General features: G+C 36.1%; 1 pseudogene; it reads left to right on the top strand.

The window, feature by feature from the left end:
* The first annotated feature begins 12,852 nt into the window (after positions 1–12,852).
* On the top strand, positions 12,853–13,687 carry LOC116856924 (annotated as a pseudogene).
* Positions 13,688–14,357: the final 670 nt, after the last annotated feature.

The following is a 14,357-nucleotide window of genomic DNA, read 5'->3' as shown; positions in this document are numbered from 1 at the left end:
ATTTCAACTCAGGTCATGATCTCAAGGTCTTGAGATCAAGCCCTGCTTTAGGCTCTGCACTCAGCTGGGAGTCTGCTTGAGAATTTACTATCTCCCTCTCCTTCTGCTTGTCCCCCCACTCACTCTCTCTCTCACGTTCTCTCTAAAATAAATAAATAAATCTTTTTTAAAAAATAGTTGTCCACTAAGATAATAAAATATTAATTTCAGTGCCTAAACACAACAAAGAATGCAGACTTTAAACAAAGAGTTTATAAAAAAAACACTACATAAACAACACACAACAAGCAATAACAACAAACCCCACTGAGAGAGGAGAATCTGACTTCCATAATATGATTTCCAGAGTTCCCACATCATAATACTCAAAGTGCCCAGGTTTTACCAACAACAACAAAATAATATATGGAACACAGAGAAACAAGAAGGTATGAACTAGTCAGAAAAAAAAAATGATTAAAAATTATCTTTAAGGAAGCCCAGGCATTGACCTCACGTGAAAAAGTTTTTAAATCAACTGTCTTCAATATGTTCAAAGAACAAAATGAAGCAAGGAGAATGATGTCTCAACAAATAGAAAATATCAATGAAAAGGTTATAAAAAGGATCCAAATAGAAATTCTGGAACTAAGAAGTAACTAAAATAAAAAATTTACCAGAAGCGTTCAACAGCAGACTTAAGCAGGGATTAAGAAAGAACCAGAGAACTTAATAATAGGGCAATTGAGACTATCCAATCTGAGGGACCAAAAGAGAAGAGTACAAAACAAAACAAAGCAAAACAACTAGAACTTGTGGGATGCCATAAAATATATCAATATACACATAATAGAAGTCCCAGAAGGAGAAGAGAGAGAAAAGGGATTTTGTAAAAATCTAAAAAAAATAATGGCCAAACATCCCAAATCTGATGAAATACAGTAATAAACACATCCAAGAAGCTTAACAAACTTCAAGTAGGACAAACACAAAGAGATCTATATCTAGACACATTATAGTCAAATTGTCAACAGAAAAAGACAAAAAGAATCATAAAAGAAATGGGAAAAGAAATTCAATTTTTACAAGGGATGCTCAATAAGATTATGAGCAAATATCCCTCCAGGAACTATGGGAGCTAGAAGGTAGTGTAGGACATGTACAATGTGCTGAAAGAAAAAAAAACTGTCAACCGAGAAATTTCTACCTAGCAAATCCATCCTTTAGAAATGATGGAGACATGAGACATTTCCAGAAGTACCAGGTATAACTGTCCCTCAGAACAATGTATTACTTAAAATATAACCCATGGGAAATTTTACTAGTTCCCAAGCACATCTAGATATAGCCTTAAGAAAAACACATACTGGCAACAGGCCTCTGGGGGAGAGGATGATATCGGGCCTTGAAGCCGAGCAGCTGGGGATGTCTGGCTAGCTCAGGGTGCAACGCCACCTGCTTCATGGAAGCTGAGCAGCTGGGAATGCCTGGCCTACTCAGGGTGGAATGCCACTGAGCAAAAAATGCTTCATTTTTCTGTTATCTCCCCTCCCCCCGCACCGAGCACCTAATTAGATAAGTCCTTTGAATGTGCTTGCTCAACTATAAATTTTATACTGCTTGACCAGACATATTTTGCCTTCCTTCTTGTTTATCTACAAGGCATGTGATTAATGTTTGGTCTTCTTCAGCTCTTCTGTTCTCTAATAAAAGTGGGACTGAGGACTTGTTCAGGACAACAGTCTTTTCTACTGTTGTCCCCTGCTCCCTTTCTCTTGCAGCTGACTTGTTTGTGCCTCATTCTTCTCCTGTGCACCATCAAGAAGCGGCAACCAGACCCTGTGAAACAGGAAACAGCACATAACAAGGAACTACAGAGCCTCTAATTCATAAGGCCATTACACTCAAGAACAGGAGACATAATTGACTTTCCTAACAAACAGAAACAGGCACAGGAACTTAGACAAAATGAGAAAACAGAGAACTTTTTTCCAAATGAAAAAACAGGGCAAGGCAATGGCTAGAAATCTAAGCAAAACAGACACAAGTAACATGCTTCATGGAGTACTCAAAGTAATGGTCATGAGGATAATCACCAGACTTGAGAGAAGAGTGGAAGACATGAGTGAGACATTTAACATATAGATAAGGAATAACATAGCAGAGACAAAGGACTCAATGAATGAAATGAGAAACATACTTGATGGAATGAAGAGCAGGCTGGAAGGAGCAGAGGAATGAAATGGTGACCTAGAAGACAGAGTAATGGAAGCAATCAAGTTGAACAAAAAAGAAAGAAAAAAATTACACGAAATGAGAATAAATGTAAGGAATTCAGTGACTCCATCAAATGAAATAACATTTGTGTTATAGGACTCAGAGAAGAACAAGTGAGAGAAAAGGGGACAGAAAATTTATCTGAAGAAATAATAGCTCAAAACTTCCCTAATCTGGGGGAGGAAACATACAAGCAGATCCAGGAAGCACAGAGAACTCCCATCAAAATCAACAAAAACAAATGCACACCAAGACAATTTTAACTGTAATTAGATTGTCAAAATATAGTGATAAAGAAATAATTTTAAAAGCAGGAGACAAAAGAAGACAGTGAGTTACAAAAGAAAACCCATAAGGATAAGGGGAGATTTCTCAGCAGAAAGTTTCCAAGCCAGAATGGAGTAACATGATATATTCAAAGTGCTGAATGGGGAAAAAATTGCCACTAAAAATACTCTATCCAGTAAGGTTAACATTCAGAATAGAAGGAAAGATAAAATTTCTCAGGCTAACAAAAACTAAAGGAGTTCATGACTACTAAACTACCCCTGTAAGAAATATTAAAAGGGAGTGGAAAGTAGAGACCAAATGTGACAGTATAGAAGTAGGAAACACAAAAACCGTAAAAATGAGTATTTCTGTAAAAAAAAAAAATCACCTAAGGAACTCACAAAATAAAAAGATGTACTATATAATAACATATACCTAAAATTTGGGTAGGAGAGGACTAAAGACTGGTTCCAGCTTAAACAACCATCAGTTTAACATAAAAAGCTATATGCAGAAGAGGTTATATACAAACCTAATGGTAACCATATATCAAAAGCCACTAATAAATATGCAAAGAATAAAGAGAAAAATTCAAATATATCACTTAAGAAAGTCAAAAGAGAGAGAAAGGCAAGAAATGATCAGAGAAAATCTTCAGAAACAACCACAAAACTTATAATAAAATGACAATAAATATATATCTATCAATAATTATTCCGACTGTAAATGAACTAAACACTCCAATGAAAAGACAAAGGGAGACAAAACTGATTTAAAAAAAAAAAAGACTCACCTATACATTGCCTAAAAGAGAGTAATTTTAGACATACAGTCATCTGCAGTCATACAGAAAGTGAGGGGATGGCAAAATATATATGACATCCATATAGATGGATGTCAAAAGGCTGGAGTAGCAATATTTATATCATACAAAATAGACCTTAAGGGACGCCTGGGTGGCTCAGTTGGTTAAGCGGCTGCCTTCAGCTCAGGTCATGATCCTGGCGTCCTGGGATCGAGTCCCACATCGGGCTCCTTGCTCGGCAGGGAGCCTGCTTCTCCCTCTGCCTCTGCCTGCCTCTCTGTCTGCCTGTGCTCGCTCTCTCTCCCTCTGTCTCTGACAAATAAATAAATAAAATCTTTAAAAAAAAAAATAGACCTTAAAGCAAAGACTGTAACAAGAGACAAAAAGGACAATATATAATAACAATAGGGAATCCAACAAGAAGGTATAATAATTGGAAGTATTTATGCACCCAATGTAAGAATACCTGAATACATAAAGCAGTTAAAAACAAACATAAAGGAACTAATCAATAATATTAAAATGTTAATAGAAACTTTAACACCCTGCTTACATCAATTGACAGATCATCTAAACAGAAAATAAACAAGGAAATAATGGCTTTGAATGATATACTGGGACAGACGGATTTAACAAATACATTAGAAACAATCTATCCTAAAACAGAAGAATACACATTCATTTCAAGAGCAGATGGAACATTCTCCAGGATGCATCACAAAGTAGGTCACAAAATAATTCTCAACAAACTCAAGAAAATCAAAGCATACCATACAGTTTTACAAACCATAATGCTATGAAACTAGAAGTCAATTACAGGGGAAACAATCTAGAAAGACCAAAATACATGGAGATTAAATAATATGCTACCACACAATGAATAGGTCACCAGCATAAAAGAAGATATTTTAAAGACTTTTTTAAAAGATTTTATTTATTTATTAGACACACAGAGAGATCACAAGTAGGCAGAGAGGCAGGCAGAGAGAGAAGGGGAAGCAGGCTCCCTGCTGAACAGAGAGCTCAGTGAAGGACTCGATCCCAGGACCCTGGGATCATGACCTGAGCCAAAGGTAGAGGCTTAACCCACTGAGCCACCCAAGCACCCTAAAAGAAGATATTTTAAAAGTACATGGACACAAATGAAAATGAAAATAAAACTGTCCAAATCTACTAGGATAAAACAAAAGCTGATCTATGAAAGTAGTCCATAATAATACACGCCTAATTCCCAAAGCAAGAAAAATCTAAAATAAGCAAACTAACCTTTCACCTAAAGGAGCTAGAAAAAGAACAACAAACAAAATATATAACCAGCAAAATGAAGGAAATAATAAGGATTAAAGCAGAAATAACTGATAAAAAACTAAAAAATAATAAATCAATGAAATCAGAAGCTGATTCTTTGAAAAAAAAAGTGAATAAAATCACTGAACCTTTAATCAGAATTATCAAGAAAAAAAAGACTCAAATAAATAAAATGGAAAACGTGAGGAGAAATAACCAATACTGCAGAAATACAAACAATTATAAGAGAATATTATGCAAAACTGCAGGTCAACAAATTGGACAATCAGGAAGAAATGGACAAATTCTGAAATCCATATAAACTATCAAAACTGAAACAGGAAAAATTAGAAAACTTGAATAGACCAATAACCAGGAAAGAAATTGAATCAATAAACAAAAAATTCCTAAAAAATAAAATTCCAGGGCCAGATGACTTCACAGGTGAATTCCAACAAAAATTTAAAGAGGAGTTGTTATCTATTCCTATTAAACTATTCCAAAAATAGACCAGGAAGGAAAACTTTGAAATTCACTATTTTAGGCCAGCATTACCTTAATACCAAAACCAGACAAAGTCTCCACTATAAAAGATAACTAGAGGTCAATATCCCTGATGAACATGGATGCAAAAATTCCCAATAAAATACTAGGAAAACAGAATCCAACTTCACACTAAAAAAGCATTCACCACAACCAAGTGGGATTTATTCCTGGGTTTCCACTGTGGCCCAATATTCACAAATCAACCAAAATGATACATCACAACAATAAGAGAAGGGATTAAAAAAACATAGGATCATTTCAATAGATGGACAGAAAAGATTTGACAAAGTACATCTATTCATGATAAAATCTCTTAACAATGTAGCTTGAGAGGGAACATAGCTCAGCATAATAAATGCCATACATAAAAACCCTACAACTAAAATCACCCACAATGGAGAAAACTGAGGGCTTTTCCTCTATGATCAGGAACAAGATTGGGACATCCACATTCACCACTGTTATTTAACATAGTACTGAAAGATTGAAAGTGAGGGGGTAGAGAACAATTTATCATGCAAATGGACATCAAAAGAAAGCTAGAGTAGCAATCATTATATCAGATAAACTGGATTTTAAAACAAAGACTGTAGTAAGATATGAAGAAGGCCACTATATCATAATAAAAGGGTCTATCCAACAAGAAGATCTAATAGTTGTAAATATTTATGCCCTTAACCTGAGAACTGCCAATTATGTAAACCTCTTAATTACAAAATTAAAGATTCCTTGATATTAATACAATAATAATAGGCAACTTTAACACCCTACTCACAACAATGGACAGATCACCTAAGCAGATCAACAAGGAGACAATGGCATGGAATGACACCCTGGTCCAGATGGACATAAAAGATATATTCAAGAGTTTCATACTAAAGCAGCAGAATACACATTCCTTTCCAGTACACATGGAATATTCTCCAGAATAAATCACATACTGGGTCACAAATCAACCCTCAAATGACATAAAACCTTTGATATTCCATGCATATTTTCAGACCAAAATGCCTTAAAACTTGAAGTCAACTACAAGAAAAAAAATGGAAGGGCCAAAAATACATGGAGGTTAAAGAACATCATATTAAAGAAAGAATGGATCAACCAGAAAATTAAAGAACTTAAAAAATACGTGGAAGCAAATGAAAATGACAACAGGAAAGTTCAGAACATTTGAGATGCAGCAAAGACGGTCCTAGGAGGGAATTATATAGAAATATAAGCCTTTCTCAAGAAACAAGAAAGGTCTCAAATGCACAATCTAACATTACATCTAAAAGAGCTGGAAGAGGAACAGCAAATAAAGCCTAAATGGAGCAGGAGAAGAGAAATAATAAATAATTAGAGCAGAAATCAATGAGAGAAATAAATAAAAATAGAACAGATCAATGAAACTAGGAGTTGGTTTTTTGAAAGAATTAATAAGATTGATAAACCCCTACCCAGACTGACCCAAAAGAAAAGAGAAAGAACCCAAAAAATAAAATCATAAATGAAAGAGGAGAGATCAAAACCAACACCAAAGAGGTACAAATAATTACAAGAGAATATTAAGAACAATTGTATGCCAACAAATTAGGCAATCTGGAAGAAATGGATGCATTAATAGAAACATATAAACTGCAAAAAAAAAAAAATAGGAAGAAATAGAAAACCTGAACACACCCCATGACCAGCAAAGAAATTGAATCAGTATTCAAAAATCTCCCAACAAACAAAGTTGAGGGTCAGATGGCTTCCCATTCAAAGAAGGATTAATTCCCATTCTTCTGAAACTGTTTCAAAAGATAGAAATGGAAGGAAAACTTCCAAGCTCATTCTATGAGGCCAGCATTACCTTGATCCCAAAACCAAAGACCCGCTAAAAAGAATGATAGATCAATATGCCTGATAAAGATGGATGCAAAAATTCTCACCAAGACACTAGCTAATTGGATATAAAGGTACATTAAGAGGATTATTCACCATGACCAAATTGGATTTATTCCTGGACTGCTAGGGTGGTTCAACATCTGCAAATCAATCAAAGTCATACAATACATTAATAAAAGAAAGGACAAGAACAATATGATACTCTCATTAGATGGAGAAAAAAGCATTTAAGAAAATACAGCATCCATACTTAATAAAAGCTCTCTTCTCTGTATGGATAGACAGAACATACCTCAATATCAAAAAAGCCATCTATGAAAAACTCACAAAGAATATCATCCTCACAGGGGAAAAACTGAGAGCTTTTCTCCTAAGGTCAGGAACACAACAGGGATGTCCACTTCTACCACTGTTGTTCAAAATAGTACTAGAAGTCCGAGTCTCGGCAATCAGACAAAAAAAAAGAAATAAAGGCATCCAAATCAGCATATAAGAAGTAAAATTTTCACTCTTTGAAGACGATGTGATACCCCAAAACCCAAAAGACTCCACCAAAAATTTGCTATTACTGACACAGGAATTCAGCAAGGTCACAGGATATAAAATCAATGCATAGAAGTCAGTTGTATTTCTATACACTAACAATGTGACTGAGGAAAGAGAAACCAAGGAATCAATTCCATTTACAATTGTACCCAAAACCATGATACCTAGGAAAGAATCTAACCAAAGAAGCAAAGGATCTGTACTCAGAAAACTATAGAATACTCATGAAAAAAATTGGGGAAGACACAAAGAAATGGAAAAATATTCTATGCTCATGGATTGGGAGAAAAAATATTGTAAAAATTTCCATGCTACCCAAAGCAATCTACACATTCATGCAATCCCTATCAAAATACCATCAGCATTTTTCACAGAGCTGGAATAAACACCCTAAAAAATTTTTTAAGATTTCATTTATTTATTTGTCAGAGAGAGAGAGAGCATGCACACGAGCACACAAGCAGGCAGAGTGGCAGGCAGAGATGGAGAGGGAAGCAGGCTCCCCGAGGAGCAAGGAGCCTGATGTGGGACTCGATCCCAGGACCCTGGGATCATGACCTGAGCCGAAGACAGAGACTTAACCGACTGAGCCACCCAGGCGTCCCAAAGCCCTAAAATTTGTATGGAACCAGAAAAGACCCCAAATAACCAAGTAATGTTGAAAAAACCCCAAAGCTAGTGGCATCACAATTCCAGATTTCAACCTCTATTACAAAGCTGTAATCCTCAAGACAGTATGGTACTGGCTCCAAAACAGACACAAAAATCAATGAAGCAGAAATGAATCCTCAACTCTCTTGTCAAGCAGTCTCTGAAAAAGGTGAAAAGAATATTGAATGGAAAAAAGACTGTCTCTTCAACAAATAGTCTTGGGAAAATTGGACAGCCACATGCAGAAGAATGAAACTGAACCACTTTCTTCCAATAGACACAAAAATAAAATGGATGAAAGACAGAAATCCATCAATATTATAGAGGGGAATGCAGGCAGCAACCTCTTAGACCTTGGCCACAGCAACTTCTTGCTAGACAGGTTTCCAAAGGCAAAAGAAACAAAAGCAAAAATGAACTTTTGGGACTTCATCAAGGTAAAAAGTTTTCGCACAGCAAAGGAAATAGTCACCAAAACTGAAAGGCAACCTAAAGAATGGGAGAAGATATTTGCAAATCTCTTATCAAATAAGGGGCTAATACCCAAAATCTATAAAGAACTTATCAAACTCAATACACACACACATACACACACACAAAATCCAGTCAAGAAATGGGCAGAAGACATGAACAGATATTTCTCCAAATAGGACACAAAAATGGCCAACATGGACATGAAAAAAAGTTCAATGTCACTCGAGGAGAAATGAATCAAAACCACAATGACAATAAGATTGATAAACCATTGGCCACACTAATCCAAAAGAAAAGAGAGAAAGCCCAAATTCATAAAATTATGAATGAAAAGGGAGAAATCACAACTAACACCAAGGAAGTAGAAACAATCATCAGAAGTTATTATCAACAGTTATATGCCAATAAGCTAAGCAACCTAGATGAAATGGATGCATTCCTGGAAAACTATAAACTCCCAAAATTGAATCAAGAAGAAATTAACAACCTGAATAGACTGATATCTAGTAACAAGATTGAAGCAGTGATCAAAAACCTCCCAAAAAACAAGAGCCCAGGACCTGATGGATTCCCTTGGGGAATTCTACCAAACTTTCAAAGAAGAAATTAACACCTATTCTCTTGAAGCTGTTTCAAAAAATTGAAGCAGAAGGAAAACTTCCAGACTCTTTCTATGAAGCCAGCATTACCCTGATCCCCAAACCAGGCAAAGACCCTACCAAAAAGGAGAATTTCAGACCAATATCACTGATGAATATGGATGCTAAGATTCTCAACAAAATCCTAGCAAACAGGATCCAATGGCACATTAAAAAGATAATCCACCATGACCAAGTGGGATTCATCCCTTGGTTACAAGGATGGTTCAACATTCACAAATCAATCAATGTTGTAGAACAAATCAGTAAGAGAAGAGAGAAGAACCACATGGTCCTCTCAAAGGATGCAGAAAAAGCATTTGACAAAATCCAGCATCCGTTCCTGATGAAAAGGCTTCAAAGTATAGAGATAGAGGGAACATTCCTCAACTTCAGAAAATCTATCTATGAAAGACCCACAGCAAATATCATCCTCAATGGGAAAAAGCTTGCAGCCTTCCCGTTGAGATCAGGAACACAACAAGGATGCCCACTCTCACCACTCTTGTTCAACACAGTATTAGAAGTCCTAGCGACAGCAATCAGGCAACAAAGAGAAATAAAAGGTATCCAAATTGGCAATGAAGAAGTCAAACTCTCTCTCTTCGCAGATGACATGATTCTTTATATGGAAAACCCAAAAGACTCTACCCCTAAACTACTAGAACTCATACAGCAATTCAGTAACGTGGCAGGATACAAAGTCAATGTACAGAAATCAGTGGCTTTCTTATACACTAACAATAAAAATACAGAAAGGCAAATTAGAGAATCAATTCCATTTACTATAGCACCAAGAACCATAAGATACCTGGGAATAATCCTAACCAAAGAGGTAAAGGATCTGTACTTGAGGAACTATAGAACACTCATGAAAGAAATTGAAGAAGACACAAAAAGATGGAAGACCATTCCATGCTCTTGGATCTGAAGAATAAACATTGTTAAAATGTCTATATTGTCTAGAACAATCTATACTTTTAATACCATTCCGATCAAAATTCCACCAGTATTTTTCAAAGAGCTGGAGCAAATAATCCAAAAATTTGTATGGAACCAGAAGAGACCCCGAATCCCTAAGGAAATGCTGAAAAACAAAAATAAAACTGGGGGCATCACGTTACCTGATTTCAAGCTTTACTACAAAGCTGTGATCACCAAGACAGCATGGTACTGGCATAAAAACAGACTCATAGACCAGTGGAACAGAGTAGAGAGCCCAGATATGGACTCTCAACTCTATGGGCAAATAATCTTCGACAAAACAGGAAAAAATATACAGTGGAGAAAAGACAGTCACTTCAATAAATGGTGCTGGGAAAACTGGACAGCTATATGTAGAAGAATGAAACTCGACCATTCTCTTACACCGTACACGAAGATAAACTCAAAATGGATAAAAGACCTCAACATGAGACAGGAATTCGTCAGAATCCTAGAGGAGAACATAGGCAGTAATCTCTTTGATATCAGCCACAGCAACTTCTTTCAAGATATGTCTCCAAAGGCAAAGGAAACAAAAGCAAAAATAAACTTTCGGGACTTCATCAAAATCAAAAGCTTCTGCACAGCAAAGGAAACAGTCAACAAAACAAAGAGGAAACCCACGGAATGGGAGAAGATATTTGCAAATGACGGTACAGACAAAAGGTTGATATCCAGTATCTATAAAGAACTCCTCAAACTCAAAACACACAAAACTGATAATCATATCAAAAAATGGGCAGAAGATATGAACAGACACTTCTCCAATAAAGACATACAAATGGCTATCAGACACATGAAAAAATCACTAGCCATCAGGGAGATTCAAATTAAAACCACATTGAGATATCACCTTACACCAGTTAGAATGGCCACAATTAGCAAGACAGGAAACAACATGTGTTGGAGGGGATGTGTAGAAAGGGGAACCCTCTTACACTGTTGGTGGGAATGCAAGTTGGTGCAGCCTCTTTGGAGAACAGTGTGGAGATTCCTCAAGAAATTAAAAATAGAGCTTCCCTATGACCCTGCAATTGCACTACTAGGTATTTACCCCAAAGATACAGATGTAGTGAAAAGAAGGGTCATCTGTACCCCAATGTTCATAGCAGCAATGGCCACGGTCACCAAACTGTGGAAAGAACCAAGATGCCCTTCAATGGACGAATGGATAAGGAAGATGTGGTCCATATACACTATGGAGTATTATGCCTCCATCAGAAAGGATGAATACCCAACTTTTGCAGCAACATGGATGGGACTGGAAGAGATTATGCTGAGTGAAATAAGTCAAGCAGAGAGAGTCAATTATCATATGGTTTCAGTTATTTGTGGAGCATAACAAATAGCATGGAGGACAAGGGGAGTTATAGAGGAGAAGGGAGTTGGGGGAAATTGGAAGGGGAGGTAAACCATGAGAGACTATGGACTCTGATAAACAATCTGAGCGTTTTGAAGGGGCGGGGGGTGGGAGGTTGGGGGAACCAGGTGGTGGGTATTAGAGAGGGCACGGATTTCATGGAGCACTGGGTGTGGTGCAAAAATAATGAATACTGTTATGCTGAAAAAAAAAACCACAATGAGACTTGACCTCACACCCATTGGAATGGCTAAAATTATTAAGTCGGGAAGAAAGAGATGTTAGCGAAGAGGTAGAGAAAGAAGAATCCCCTCACACTGTTGAAGGGAATACAAACTGGAGCATTCATTCTGTAAAACAATATGGAGGTTTCTCAAAAAGTTAAAAATAGAGCCACCCTATGACCCAGTCATTACACTGCTCAGTATTTATCCAAATGATACAATGATTCAAAGGATCACATGCACCCCAATGTTTATAGCAACAATGTCCACAATAGCCAAACTATGGATACAACCCAGATATCTATTGACAGATGAATGGATAAAGAAGATACGGTGTATACATTTATACAATGAAATATTACTCAGCCACCAAAAAGAATGAAATATTGCCATTTGCAATAAGACAGATGTAAATAGAGGGTATTATGCCAGGTGAAATAAGTCAGTCAGAGAAAGACAAATACCATATGATTTCACTCATATGTGGAATTTAAGAAACAAAACAGATGAACATAGGGGAAGGAAAGGAAAAGTAAAATATGAAGAAAAATAAAACAGAGATGGAGGCAAACCATAAGAGACTGAGGGTTGTTAGAGGGGACATGGATGGGGGGATGGGGTAGCTGAATGATGAGTATTAAGGAAAGCATTTGATGTAATGAGCACTGGGTGTTATATGCAACTAATTAATCACTAAATTCTACCTCTGAAACTAATACTACAGTATGTGTTCATTAAATTGAGTTTAAATTTTAAAAAGTTAAAAAATGTGACAATATCAACATAAGTGGTAATATATCTATAAAGGTGCAGTTTTATATACTATTTAACCTAAACTGGAATTAATTCAAACTTTTCTGTAAAGTTAAGAGTTATAAGTTAGTAGTTAAAAGTTATAAGTTAAAAGTTAACTTTTATAAAGTTAAGCCTAGCACAGCCATGTTCCATGGTCCCAAGAAGCATCTGAACCATATAGCAGGTCCAAAGCATGTATTGGATAAACTGACCACTGTGTTTGTCCCTCATCCATCTACCTGTCCCCATAAGCTGAGAGAATGTCTCTCTCTCTCTCTCTCTCATGATTTCTCCTAAGGAACAGATTTAAGTGTACCCTAACAAGATCGAGTAAAGATCTGTCTGCAGTATTTTATCAAGAGATTAATGGCAGGGTCAAACCTGATATAACTCACACTGGTGGTTTTATGAATGTTGTCAGCACCGACAAGACTAGGGAGAATTCCCACCTCATCTATGACATCAAGGGTCACTTTGCAGTTCATAATATTACACCTGAGGAGACAAAGTGTAAGTTGTGCAAAGTGAGAAAGATCTTTCTGGGGACAAAAGGAATCCCTGATCTGGTGACCAATGATGTTCATACCATCTGCTATCCTGATCCCCTCAACAAGGTTAATGACACTGTTCAGATTGATTTGAAGAGTGTAAAGATTACTGACTTGATCAGTTTTGAGACTGGCAATCTCTGTATGGTGATTAGAGATGCTGATCTGGGAAGAATTGGTGTGATCATCAACAGACACAATCTGGTTCTTCTGGTGTAGTTCATATGAAATATGCCAATGGCAAGAGCTTTGCCATCTGGCTCTTAAACATTTTTGTTACTGGCAAAAGCAATAAATCATGGATTTTTCATCTCTATGGAAAGGATATCCACATCATCATTGCTGAAAAGAGAGCAAAAAAAAACTTATGGCCAAATGAAACAATGGTAAAATGGTCTCTAGGTGATATGATTGGAAGTCTTTATACTTAAAGATAATGCAGCTAACTGAACATAAGGAAGAAGAAGAAGAAGAAGAAGAAGAAGAAGAAGAAGAAGAAGAAGGAGGAGGAGGAGGAGGAGGAGGAGGAGGAGGAGGAGGAGGAGGTGGAGAAAATGCAGCAAACAACACAAAAATAAAGTTAAGATGTTAGTTGTAATCCTTACAGTAACCAGGAAGAAAAAAGTTTAAGATATACAAAAAAAAGAAGAAGAAAGAAAGAAAGAAAGAAAGAAAGAAAGAAAGAAAGAAAGAAGTAATAAAAATGTTACACGAGAAATAAATCATAAAACAAGGTTATAATGAAAAATTGAAAAACATAAAATGTATGGCATATAAAAAACAAATAACAAATGGCAGATGTAAATCCTTATCAGTAATTACTTTAAATTTAATGGATTAAAGACTCCAATTAAAAGTCAGAGATTGGTAGAATGTATGTTAATAAATGGTTCAACTATATGATGTCTTTAAGAGTTACACCTTAGATCCAAAGATACAAATAGTTTGAAAAAGAAAGGATGGAAAATATATATCCATGCAAATAGTATCAGAAAGAGATCTGGTGATGCTATACTGATATCAGACAAAACAGACTTTAAGTCAAAAATTGTTATAAGATGAAGAAGGATATTATAGATCAGTAACAGTGTCAATCTATTA

This window comes from Lontra canadensis, unplaced genomic scaffold (genome assembly GCF_010015895.1).
Source record: "Lontra canadensis isolate GAN:19392208 unplaced genomic scaffold, GSC_riverotter_1.0 scaffold114, whole genome shotgun sequence".
Lineage (NCBI taxonomy): Eukaryota > Metazoa > Chordata > Mammalia > Carnivora > Mustelidae > Lontra > Lontra canadensis.
Note: the sequence above shows the minus strand (reverse complement) of the source record. Positions and strands in the feature narration are given on the sequence as shown.